A 10449-nucleotide genomic window follows, 5' to 3' on the forward strand; every position below is an offset into this window, starting at 1 on the left:
TGCTCTGTGGGGGCCACATCTGGCGGTCGCCAAGTCCTCTCCCGTCATGGTAAATATTCATGATGATCTCTGGTTTTTGAGATGCTTGTCTTGCTGTGGACACCAAAATATTATTAATATTTGGGGAGTAAAAAGCTGAAAATGGACTTTTTCTTTGCATTATTGCCTTAAAGATCTTTGCAGCAATAACAGACGCCTTGGACTAAATGGGGAAAGGCTGTATCAAAGAAAATGTGAAAAAGAAAAAGTCAATAGCATTTTTCAAAACAGAGTTCCACAGCTCCCACGGGTGGTGCGGAACACAGGCGTGGTGGCCCGGGGCAGGGCGGTGGCAGCTGGAAAGAGGCACGGGACACCTTTTGGGTGATGGGCAGCTTCCCTGTCTTGATTGTGGTGGTTAAGGTGTACACATTTGTCAAACTCATCGGATTGTAGCCCCAAATGGGGGCATTTTGCTGCACCTGAATTTTGCCTCAATGTGTCTCTGTTGTGTCCCCTCTCTCCTTAACACGTGAGTCCTCAGCCAGTGGGACTTTCCTGAGGTTCCCACATACCTGCAGGATTATGTGAGGGGTGGGGGGAGGCGTGTCCACTTCTGGCGGGGTCCTCCCTCCACCCCTCCCTCAGGCAGGCATCCACGGAGCAGAAGGAGCCCCGGAGGGTCCAGAGCACCAGACAGTGCACAGTTGTCTGAGGCTACAGCCGGGCACCCGCATCCTCACCCCCCTGGGCCGCCTTCCACAAGCTGGTTGCACATCCAGCCTCTGACCCATTTTAAGTTGTGCTGGAGTCCTCCTTGGAAAGGAAAACACTGCTTCCCAGTGGAAGGTGTGTTAGAATAATTGCAAAAATGGCCAATAGTCTCCCTCCGATCTGTGTCCACACTCTTGGCCAGGTGACTCCACAGCTTCTCCCACTCAAAGGTGGATTCTGTCCCCACCCTTCAATGCAAGTGGCCCTGTGACCTGCTTTGGGCAGCAGAATGCAGCAAAGGGGCCCTGTGCTTCACTGCCCTGTGAGCGGGTCCCAGAGAGCCAGCTGGAGGATGAGAAGTAGCTTCGAGCAGAGACGAGTTGTTCCAGCCAAGCCCCAGGACCGGCCCCCGGCCAACCTGCAGCTCCCTGGAGTGAGTTCAGCCAAGAGCAGAAGAACCGCCCAGCCCAGCCGGAGTCAAACCACAGCCCCACGGAACCGTGCACTGAATGAAGGGTTGTCGTTGTAAACCACTGAGTTGGGGATGGCTGACACGCAGCAGGAGCTAACAGATGCAGAGGCTCGATAGCCGTGGACTGAGAGCATGCCCGCGGCCTGGTTTGGAGACGCCCCTCCCCTGAGACAGCACTGCCTCTGACTGAGGCGCCCAATGCTTGCTGCTTGTGTGGACCATCCCAGGGTGCGTTCCTATGAGAGGTCACTCCTCTCTCCTCTGTGTCCGAGCTCCTCCTCCACAGGCCTCTGGGCATCCGGCAGCTCTTTTCATAGCACTGATCTTCAGGGGAGAGTCACCTCCGAATCCGTCATCTGGGAAGTCCGAAACCACTGATATGTGACCACGAAACACGTGGCTTTCTTCACCGTCCCTAGGACGTCAGCAGTGTAGCCGGCTCGGGGCAGTTGAGGGACGCGTGAGGCTGCCTGAGCCTCGTGCTCCCGGCCACTCCCTGCTCACCCTCTCAGAGGGGCCTGGGTCCTCATGGTCGCACAGAGAGATGAGAGGACCAGGGGGCACCTGTGCAGGGACGGGCTGCGCTGGTGGACATGGACGATGCAGACCAGAGAGTAGCGCGAGGGAGAAGCCTGCACAATGCGCGCGTTGCCACGAGGAGACCAAGGTACTGGGGCTCCTGTCTGGTCACCAGGCAGCTCTTCCGTGGCTGCTGCCTCCACCCTCCCTGGCTTCCGTCGCTCGGCGAGGTTGCCACAGTAAAGCCAGTGTTCGCGATGGGATTCTGTTATGCGCTTCTCACCTCTTTAGGGTGTAGGATGTCATTGTTTCGTCCTTCCGTAGAATCAGCCACTTTACTGATATTTGCTTTCCTTCACTCTGCCTTGAAAAGCACAACAGCACATTCTTCGCTGTCGTTCCAATTGATTGTCACAGGTTCAATGCTCTTCATCGATTTCCTTCTGACCACTCTGTGTCTGAATTTGTCACCGCTTTTGGCCAACCAGCCTGTGAACCCCCGAATTATGTTTGGACAACTCCCCACCTTCTGAGGCTTGAGGGGCACAGATCCCCGCTCCCTCGGGAGAAGCAGAAAGGGCAGGCTCACTTTCCAGCTGTCCTTACAGAGCAGCCCCTGGTCTGGTCTCGGTCTCCCCCAGCTGGCACCCAGGCCCCGGGCTCTGTGCTGGGAGCTGATGTCACAGAGAAGCCGAGAGGCTGCAGCTGCAGCAGCCGTGGAAACAAGCAGGGCCGTGCAGAGACTTCAGGGCTCTGGTGCCCAGCTGCACCCATGGCCAGGATGAGTGGCAGCACTGTGCATGGGATGCACTGGTCCTGTGACTGAGGTCCTGGCCCTGCCTGCTCCACCTGCCCACAACTCCCTTCCTGCCTGATTCCCAAGCTCACTTCCAAGCCCTCAGCATAATTCTTTGAGCTACTTCCTGGCATTCCACTCACACCAGCCAGCCTCAGGTCCTTTGCACCTGACGGACCCACAGCACCTAGTCTCTGCTCAGCTACAGGTGTCTCCTTATCGTTCCCACCAATGCCTACGCCTTGTGGGAAATAACTGAATGCACCCCCCCCCCTTCCAGCACGTCCTTTTACATTTGTTGACCTTCTCAGGGGCCACTTCAGGCCTCTCTCTCCCCAAATCCCAACTGCCCTCTCCAAACCCCTCCGTAATACTTGGTAAGTGTTTACAATGTTTTTTCCTAAATTTTGTGTTTTCTCTTCAAAAAATAACTCCACTGAGTTTCATTTCTCCTCCTCCTCTCCCTTCTCCCTGAACAGCCCGCCCCACCTGTTGCCTTATCCCCACACTGTCTTCAGGGAGACAGTTGTGAGGCCAGGACCACTGACTCCAGCACCCACGTTGCCTCTGTGAGGGTTTCAGACCACAGGCTGGGATCAGCCGCCACGTTCTCTCTAACCTTCATCCCACGTCCTGTGCCATGCTCATCCGTCGGTCCTGGATCAACCCTATTCGCCCTTCAGGTTCCACCTGAAGTTACGCCACCCGGGGAAAGTGAGACTGGACTCCCCAGGTGAGCGTTCCGTGTTCTCAGAGCAAAACAGGGTGCGCTCCGTGGAGTTAGTTAACTAATTGGGTGATTATCTGCTGAGAGTGGATCTTCTCCTCCCGACAGGATTTCAGAGGTGTTGCTGCCGATGACTGGTGGCCAACCCTCTGTGTGGCAGAGCCTCCCAGGAGTGTGGTATTGGCAGGACCAGCTGGCCTCGGGGAAGCTGAGGAGAGGGGAGCCTCACTCCATGCCCACCAGGGCTGGGCTCAGACTCCACTCCAGGTGCGAGGGCGGGACGGGAGGGGGCCTGCCATCCAGGACATTGGACGAGAGAAGTGGCACAAGAGGGCAGCACCGCCAGAGCTGCTGTAGGCTTCCTGTCACCCAGCCTGGTCCCCATCTCCCAAGGGTGCTGTGACCCCAGTCATCCACCATCAAACTCAGTTTGCTCCCTTTTTCTACTTAAAAAACAAAGACAGCCAGTGCTGCTAGGTCGTTCCCTGCACCCAGCCGGTATGACACCAGATCAAGACTCACGTGTGAAATGCAGAGATGGAAAAAGATCCATCCGCGTTACCATCAACACTGCAGCCTGGAACCCATCCCGACACTATCTCAAGTGAGTAAATTAATCACCTGCATCAATTATATATAATTTAGAAATATTGTTTGGAAGAAATGCCTGTGCTGCTATCTATCTGTTAAATTTTATTTCTGCTCTTCCGAACTGAACTTTTTAGACTCACAATCTTACAGAACGTGTCGAGTTTCCAGTCCAGCAGATTTCATCTATCAATTCATGCACATCACTTTGTCAAAAGCCTTTTGAAGTTCTTTGCCCACGTTCTGCTTACTCCCTCCCCTTCAGTTCCAGGTCAGCAGAAAACACGCCGGCTGTGAAATTAGCCCACACATTAGCGCACCACGCATCGGAGGCACGTGGTCGGGAGCCATCACCTACCTTCTTGGCGCACACCTCCTTTTCCACAGCCTGTACTTGAGATGGAATTTTCCATAATTACCTCAGCACAATGGTGAATTTGTTTGCAAAGTTTCAGCAAAACCTACTCATCTGTTCTGCTGTTGTGCAAGACTGTGAAACGACAAGCCACAGGAAACGGAGAAAACGTTTGTGCAGGGGTAGCTCACAAAGTCCTTACTTTAAGTTAAAAGTTTATGGGGTCTGGAATTCAGAGAGGAAAATCCAGACGAAATAAGTCTGGAAACCACAGAGGACACACTTTTATTTGATCCTCTGAATCAACCCTTCACCAGAATATCTCAAGCTATTAAAATATACAATTTGCATGATGCTGTTCCTAAAGGACAGGTGGCCAGTTGTAATGCTCTGAAGGTTTCTACAGGTGGGGACCTGAGGGGGAGTGGTTCCCCTGTGTTCTCATTCAGTACGTGACTTAGGAGACCTGAAAATAATCGCCATATTTCATATTTACAAAGAAAACACGAGATGAAGACTCACATGTGGAGACAAACATGTTCAAGGGCGCCCACCTTCTGTTCATCATTCCTGGAGAGCTGGGAAGATGAGACTAGTGTTGTGGATGTGTGCCTTTCCTACAACAAAGCTGCCGGGGGTGGAAAAGCAGAGTCCAGCCCGCCACTTCCAGTTCTTACTCACCACCCTCTCTTCCATCCTCTTCCATTGGAGGAGAGCCCGCCATGTTTTCCTTAGTCATTTCCTAAGCGTCATTCTCACCTTCATGCTTAGACTCAGGTGTTTATTCTGTTTCACTCACGGTGGTGACTGTACTTTGCATTTCCCTGAACTTCTCACCAGAATGCACCTCCAGGTCTGTCTCCCTGAATTTCACCACAGAAACCGCAAAAGAAATGCAGCAAACTTTCAAATCTGCATCCAAATTTTTTTCTGGATTTAACTCCTTGATTCTTGAACCACCCTTTGTTTTTCTGTGCTAACGTGCTCATTCATGCCTCTGTACTGCACACAGTTCTCTTCAAGCCCGTTGGCTTCATACACGCTCCCTCACAATTTAGCCTGAGATGTTTGTACAACTGATTGACTCCTGCGTGGGACCAAAGAGCCATTCAAGATCCAGACAACTGCCCTCTTTGTTCCCCAAAAAGAGTGCACTTTTCCCTGAAGGTGTCTTCATGACCTTTGGCCGTGAGTATCATGGACATCGTCTTTGACCCTCACTGACCGTCATCACCCACAGTCATTGCCCTTGGCAATTCTCTCTAACCTTCAGCCTCACAACCATTGTCCTCACAGCCATTGCCCAGGACCATAGCCGGTCAGCATCACCTGTGACTGTCACTATGACCTTCTCTCATAACCATCACCAACAACCGTTGCCTATGACCATCGCCCATGGCTATCATCCATGGTGACCACCTATGATCATTGCCCATGATCATTACTCATGACTGACAGCCATGACTTTCACCCATGACTGTCACTATGACCTTCTCCCCTGACCATCACCAACTATTGTCTATGACTGTTGTCCATGACCTCCCATGACCGTTGCCCATGATCATCACCTGTGACCATGACCCACAACCATTGACCAGGACGGGAGAAATACCCATTGTGGAGCTGCACTTCCTCCATTTGAAGTTTAGAAAGCACGATCTATGACAACAGGATAGATCTAGGACCTGGGATAACATTCCTGTAAAGAAAATTGATGCAAACACTTAAACTGGCAGAGATGAAAAGATCCCAAACACGGTACAGGAAGTGACCTAGACCGCCTGCATAACCACCTCCTCTCTTTTGCCCTGGCAGCTGTTGGACACTCACTTAAAGGCAGATGCAGAGTCTGTGCCAGACACTGACGAGGTGGCTCTGCCCAGATGTGCATCCACCCCACTGGGAGCATCGGGTCAGTGGTGACAGGAGCCTGGGCACGATGACCCTCCTGGGGTGCAGCACCGTGGAAGATTTGCTTCAGTTCACCATAAAACTCAGAATCCGCTTGACTTTTCCCCTAAAGAGATTCTTTAATTCACAATATATGAGTTTTCAAGGAAATGCTATTTATTAATCCGTGAGTTATACCTGGCCGAGAACCAGGAAGAGCTATGGATCATATATCCAAATAACTACCTTGTTCATTAAAATAACTGATAGTGATCACGATGAAGACTTTTATGTATTTTGTCCTTTTTGAAAAATAGGGACTCAGTTTTTATCCACTCAACACTGCCGCAATTATTAGCAATTTTAAAATATTAACCTCGCTTTTTTAGATTCTGACACTCCTCCCACTTAAGCTTCTGTCCTTCTGAAGGCCTGGCCCCTACTTTCTTAAATCTCATCTTGCCTGGTGTGTCTAATTTCTAACCCTAAAATTATAGTACTTTCCTCCTTTTCTGCCCACCCATGAAGCAGTGTGCCCGTGTCGGGTTCTTTCACCTTCACTACTCTATTGATTATTGTTTGTTTCCCTTTGGAGTTTGATTACTTCCTAAAGAAGACATTTAGCTTCGTGCCCAGAAACACAGACAGGGAATTGATGAGTCTCTGTTTTAAATGCAAGCCCACTTGTTCTTTCTTTCCACTTTTCTCAAAAGTAGACACTGATAAGACACAAATGGTGAACTAGATTCTGAAATCCACAATATTTAGCATATTAATAAATGCCTTAGAGAGTGGGTATAAATGTATGTGTGTATGTGTATCTGTGTGTTACAGATACACACAGATGTATGCAATGTGTATAAGTGTATGTGTGTGATCGATAAACATTGTTCTGTGTCTAGATGTGTCCTTGATGTAAAAATTGTGTCTGCCTAAGTAGGACAAAATAAGTCAAAATTGCCTGGATACTGGAGGTTTCATATAAGAAACAATCCTTTTGTGAAATTTTCTCTACCATGATGCAATATATAGACACACAAATATGAAAGTTACAAGCTTTAATATTTAACCAGTGGCCAGCCTGTGAGGTGCGTTTCTCATTTCCACGGGGGGCCCGGTACAAGCTGCGACTCGTTTTAATAGACATCTCGCATTAGAAAGGGGAGGACTGTTAAGCCATGATTCAGCCGGCAGCCGCGGGGCACAATATGTTCTGTGGGTCAAAAGCGCAGGTCCTGAAGGAGCTGGCGAGCTAGAGCGCTGTCTTTGTTATTAATCCGGAAATTGCATTTTTAGAACTGATATTGTCGACTACATAAGTCCCTATTTTTTCCCGGTGGAATTTCTTTCCCCTGAAAATCAAACAAACTTTCCTTTGTTCCCTCCAAGGTGGACGGCCAGCCCCGGATGTGCTCCGACTGTGGTCAGCGTGTCCTTCTGCCGCCGGCCCTGTGACGGAGACACAGGGCTCTGTGGCGTGTCGTCCCCCGCATGCGATGACCTGCACAGATGGCCTCTCCGGGAAGGCCGGGCAGCGTGGTTGGCTGAGCCTCCAGAAGACAGATTGTCAGGCTGAAGCTTGACAGAGAGAGTGTGGGGTGCTCGCGGATGCTGTTCCAGAAGGCCAGCTGCTGCCGGGTCCTTCCCTCGCCTCAAGGTGAAGGACAGTCCTGAAAAGGACAAGATTGGAACAACTCGCCAACAGAACATGCCACCCATATGCATTACTTGGGTCTCATTTACTTTCTAAAGGATAAATGTGCGCCTAGCGATGGGTGTCCTTTGAGTGTTGTCTGACTTCCAAGCCCAGTGGGGTTTCCCAAGGACCCTGCGCATTCATCGAAAGGAAGCAGGAGGCCTCAAGGGACCTTCACTTCTGAGTGTCTCACCACGCTGGCCCCCCTCAGCTGATTGTGTACTGGGGTTATCGTGGGGCAGACCCTAAGGAAGGATCTCGTCCTAGAGGGAGCACAGATGCACTCTCCTGGGCTCCAGGGACAAGGCTCCTGGTCCCAGCCCAGCCACTCATCAGCTGAGTCTTGAACTGATCTTGAACTGGCCGGCCAGTTTCCCACCTGTCCCTGGGGGTGACCACTCAGCCCGCTCACTTCCCAGGGCTGTGATGAGGCTCATTTGTGTACGCACGCACACGTGTGTGCTCATGTAGCATAGTCTACAATTGTAAACTATCATCAGTTCCCCAACACGCCCTTTCTTCCCGTCCACCTCTCCAGATGCTGCTCCCACGACGTGTTGGGGCTGGTGCAGTGGGGGCTCATGCAGGGAAGCTGGCAACGGTTTCAGGTCGCAGCTTCAGAAAATGTGAACACCAAGGGAATGGAACTGGAGGGCAGAGACCCACGTCCTGCCCACGTGGGAGCTGCGATGCCTCTCCCCACATGTGGGACCGAACTTGACACCTCACCCCAAGCTGTGTGCCGGCATCCAGAACCTGTCGGGCGCGTGGATGAACAGCCTTGGCACCACCACCAACAGCTGCTCCTGTGGGAAGATGTGTCGGAAACGAGTGAGGAAAGGGCTCAGACATCCTTGCAGCTGCTCACAAGCCATTTCAGGAAGACTGGGCATTTAGCGGCCCTCGGCCTGACACAGGGATTTGTAATTGCATGAATGCATTTCAATTAATACTGCCTTAAACACTTCCCATTTATTTACAGTGGAGTCGTTAACCCATTTGGTGTGCCTGAGCAGGTTCCAGTATCAAAGATAATATGGACAATTAATAGAATGTGATATGTTCTGAGCGTTCCTCCGGGCTCCTACTTACAGTGCCTCCACAGCAATAAAATAGCTTCCCGTCGTTATCGAAATGTTGAGAACTCAAGCTCAAAACACACACAACATTTCTCTAATGTCAGGAAATTATTTGCTCGTGCAAGACCTTGAGGCTCTGCAGAAAGGATGCCGTTCAAACCTCCTCCAGCTGCAGACTCAAAAAAGTTTATTCAGGTTCCAGGCAACATAGTGGAAAACAGGCTTTAAAAAAGAGTCAGGAGATTATTAATTAACACTGTGATTTGTTAGAACACCAGTCCTGCCCAACTCTCCCACCCACTGGTTCTCGGCTGCATATTTCAAGGACACGTCAAGTTGTTTGCTTGGGCAACAGCCCCTGACTCCCCAGAAGTGTCCGCTGGATTTCTAGGAAGCTGGAGGCCGGCATTCTTAGGAGTGACTTCACAGCCGTAGAAATCACCTCCCACTGGCTTCACAGAGCCGGAGCCTTCCATGCCCTGGGGTGAGAAGGCAACTCAAGGACCCGCCAGTCCCAGACCTCATACTCCCGGCTGATTCAGTTCACGGGCTTTCTTGTGAGGAGGCGATGGGCCCAGGCGGGATGACGGTGCTGCACAGCCAGGAGAACCGGGACAGGCCGGCAGGCTGGGGAGAGCAGCGTCTAAGCCCTCTAAACGCACCGGCTCTTCAAGTCAACGTAGAAAAACGACCACGGAAGGCACACGCCACTACAGCTGCTCCACAAGGTAGACCTGAAGGAAAATGGAAGAACATGGTCAAAGATAAGGGTTTTCTGGACTGTCTTCTACTAAAAGTATCTCCTAGATTTAGTTTAAAAATGAAATGTACTTACATGGATTTTACAGGAAACTAAATGACAAAATAAAAACGTAAATAAGGGGATGGAAAAACATACATGAGGCAAAAGCAAACAGGCAAAGTAGAGAGGCCATAATTAACATCAGATAAAGTGAAAATTAAGATAAAAACATAAATGGGAAAGATAGATATTTTATGGTAATAAAAGGAACAATCCTTGAAGAATGTATGTCATGAATTTTCATTCCCTGAAGAAAGGAGCTTTCAAAATATATACTGCAAAAACTGTGATAAATACAAGGAGAAATGGGCAGATCCATGATAATTAGGGGAACCATTAACACAACTTTACAAATTGACCAATAATAAAGTATACAAAAAAGGAGGATTTGAATACACAACTGACAAGCTTGACCTAATAGATACATAAAAAGTAAATTTCCTAACGGAGCATAGAAATTATTTCCAAACAGCCATGGGACATTTACAAAATGGAGCATCTGCTGGGCCACCAGGTAACCTCAGTGTATTTCCATAGCCTATGACCATGGTACTAGCTTGATCAAATGTAACAGACCCACATTCAATTTCATTAACGTACAAACATACACGTTTACATCAGAACAGAGCAAACATCTGATGGAGTGAGCAAATCCTAGATGCGTTGCCTTTGAAGTCAGATACATGCCCTCATTATTCTCGAGACTGTGCTCTGAGCCGGTGCAGTAAGGGAAAACTAAAATAAGAGGCATGGAGTGTGAACTGTTGATCAGAAGTCATGTCTATTATATAAAAGGCATCAATGTGAGTCAGTTTAAGCAAAAAGCTACGTT

The 10449-nt window shown here is 49.8% G+C and overlaps 1 long non-coding RNA gene across 2 annotated transcripts; it reads left to right on the forward strand.

Annotated features, from left to right (window-relative positions):
* Positions 1–2412: 2412 nt before the first annotated feature.
* LOC139077980 (uncharacterized) lies at positions 2413–7810 on the forward strand. Of its 2 annotated transcripts, none has more exons than XR_011530653.1 (5): positions 2413–2857; positions 2960–3213; positions 3316–3474; positions 3668–3811; positions 7430–7810. It is a non-coding gene; the product is annotated as an uncharacterized lncRNA (long non-coding RNA). The 2 variants fall into 2 exon arrangements; XR_011530654.1 differs by having other exon boundaries at positions 3672–3811.
* The last annotated feature ends 2639 nt before the right edge of the window (positions 7811–10449 follow it).

This window comes from Equus przewalskii, chromosome 20 (genome assembly GCF_037783145.1).
Source record: "Equus przewalskii isolate Varuska chromosome 20, EquPr2, whole genome shotgun sequence".
NCBI classification, from domain to species: domain Eukaryota; kingdom Metazoa; phylum Chordata; class Mammalia; order Perissodactyla; family Equidae; genus Equus; species Equus przewalskii.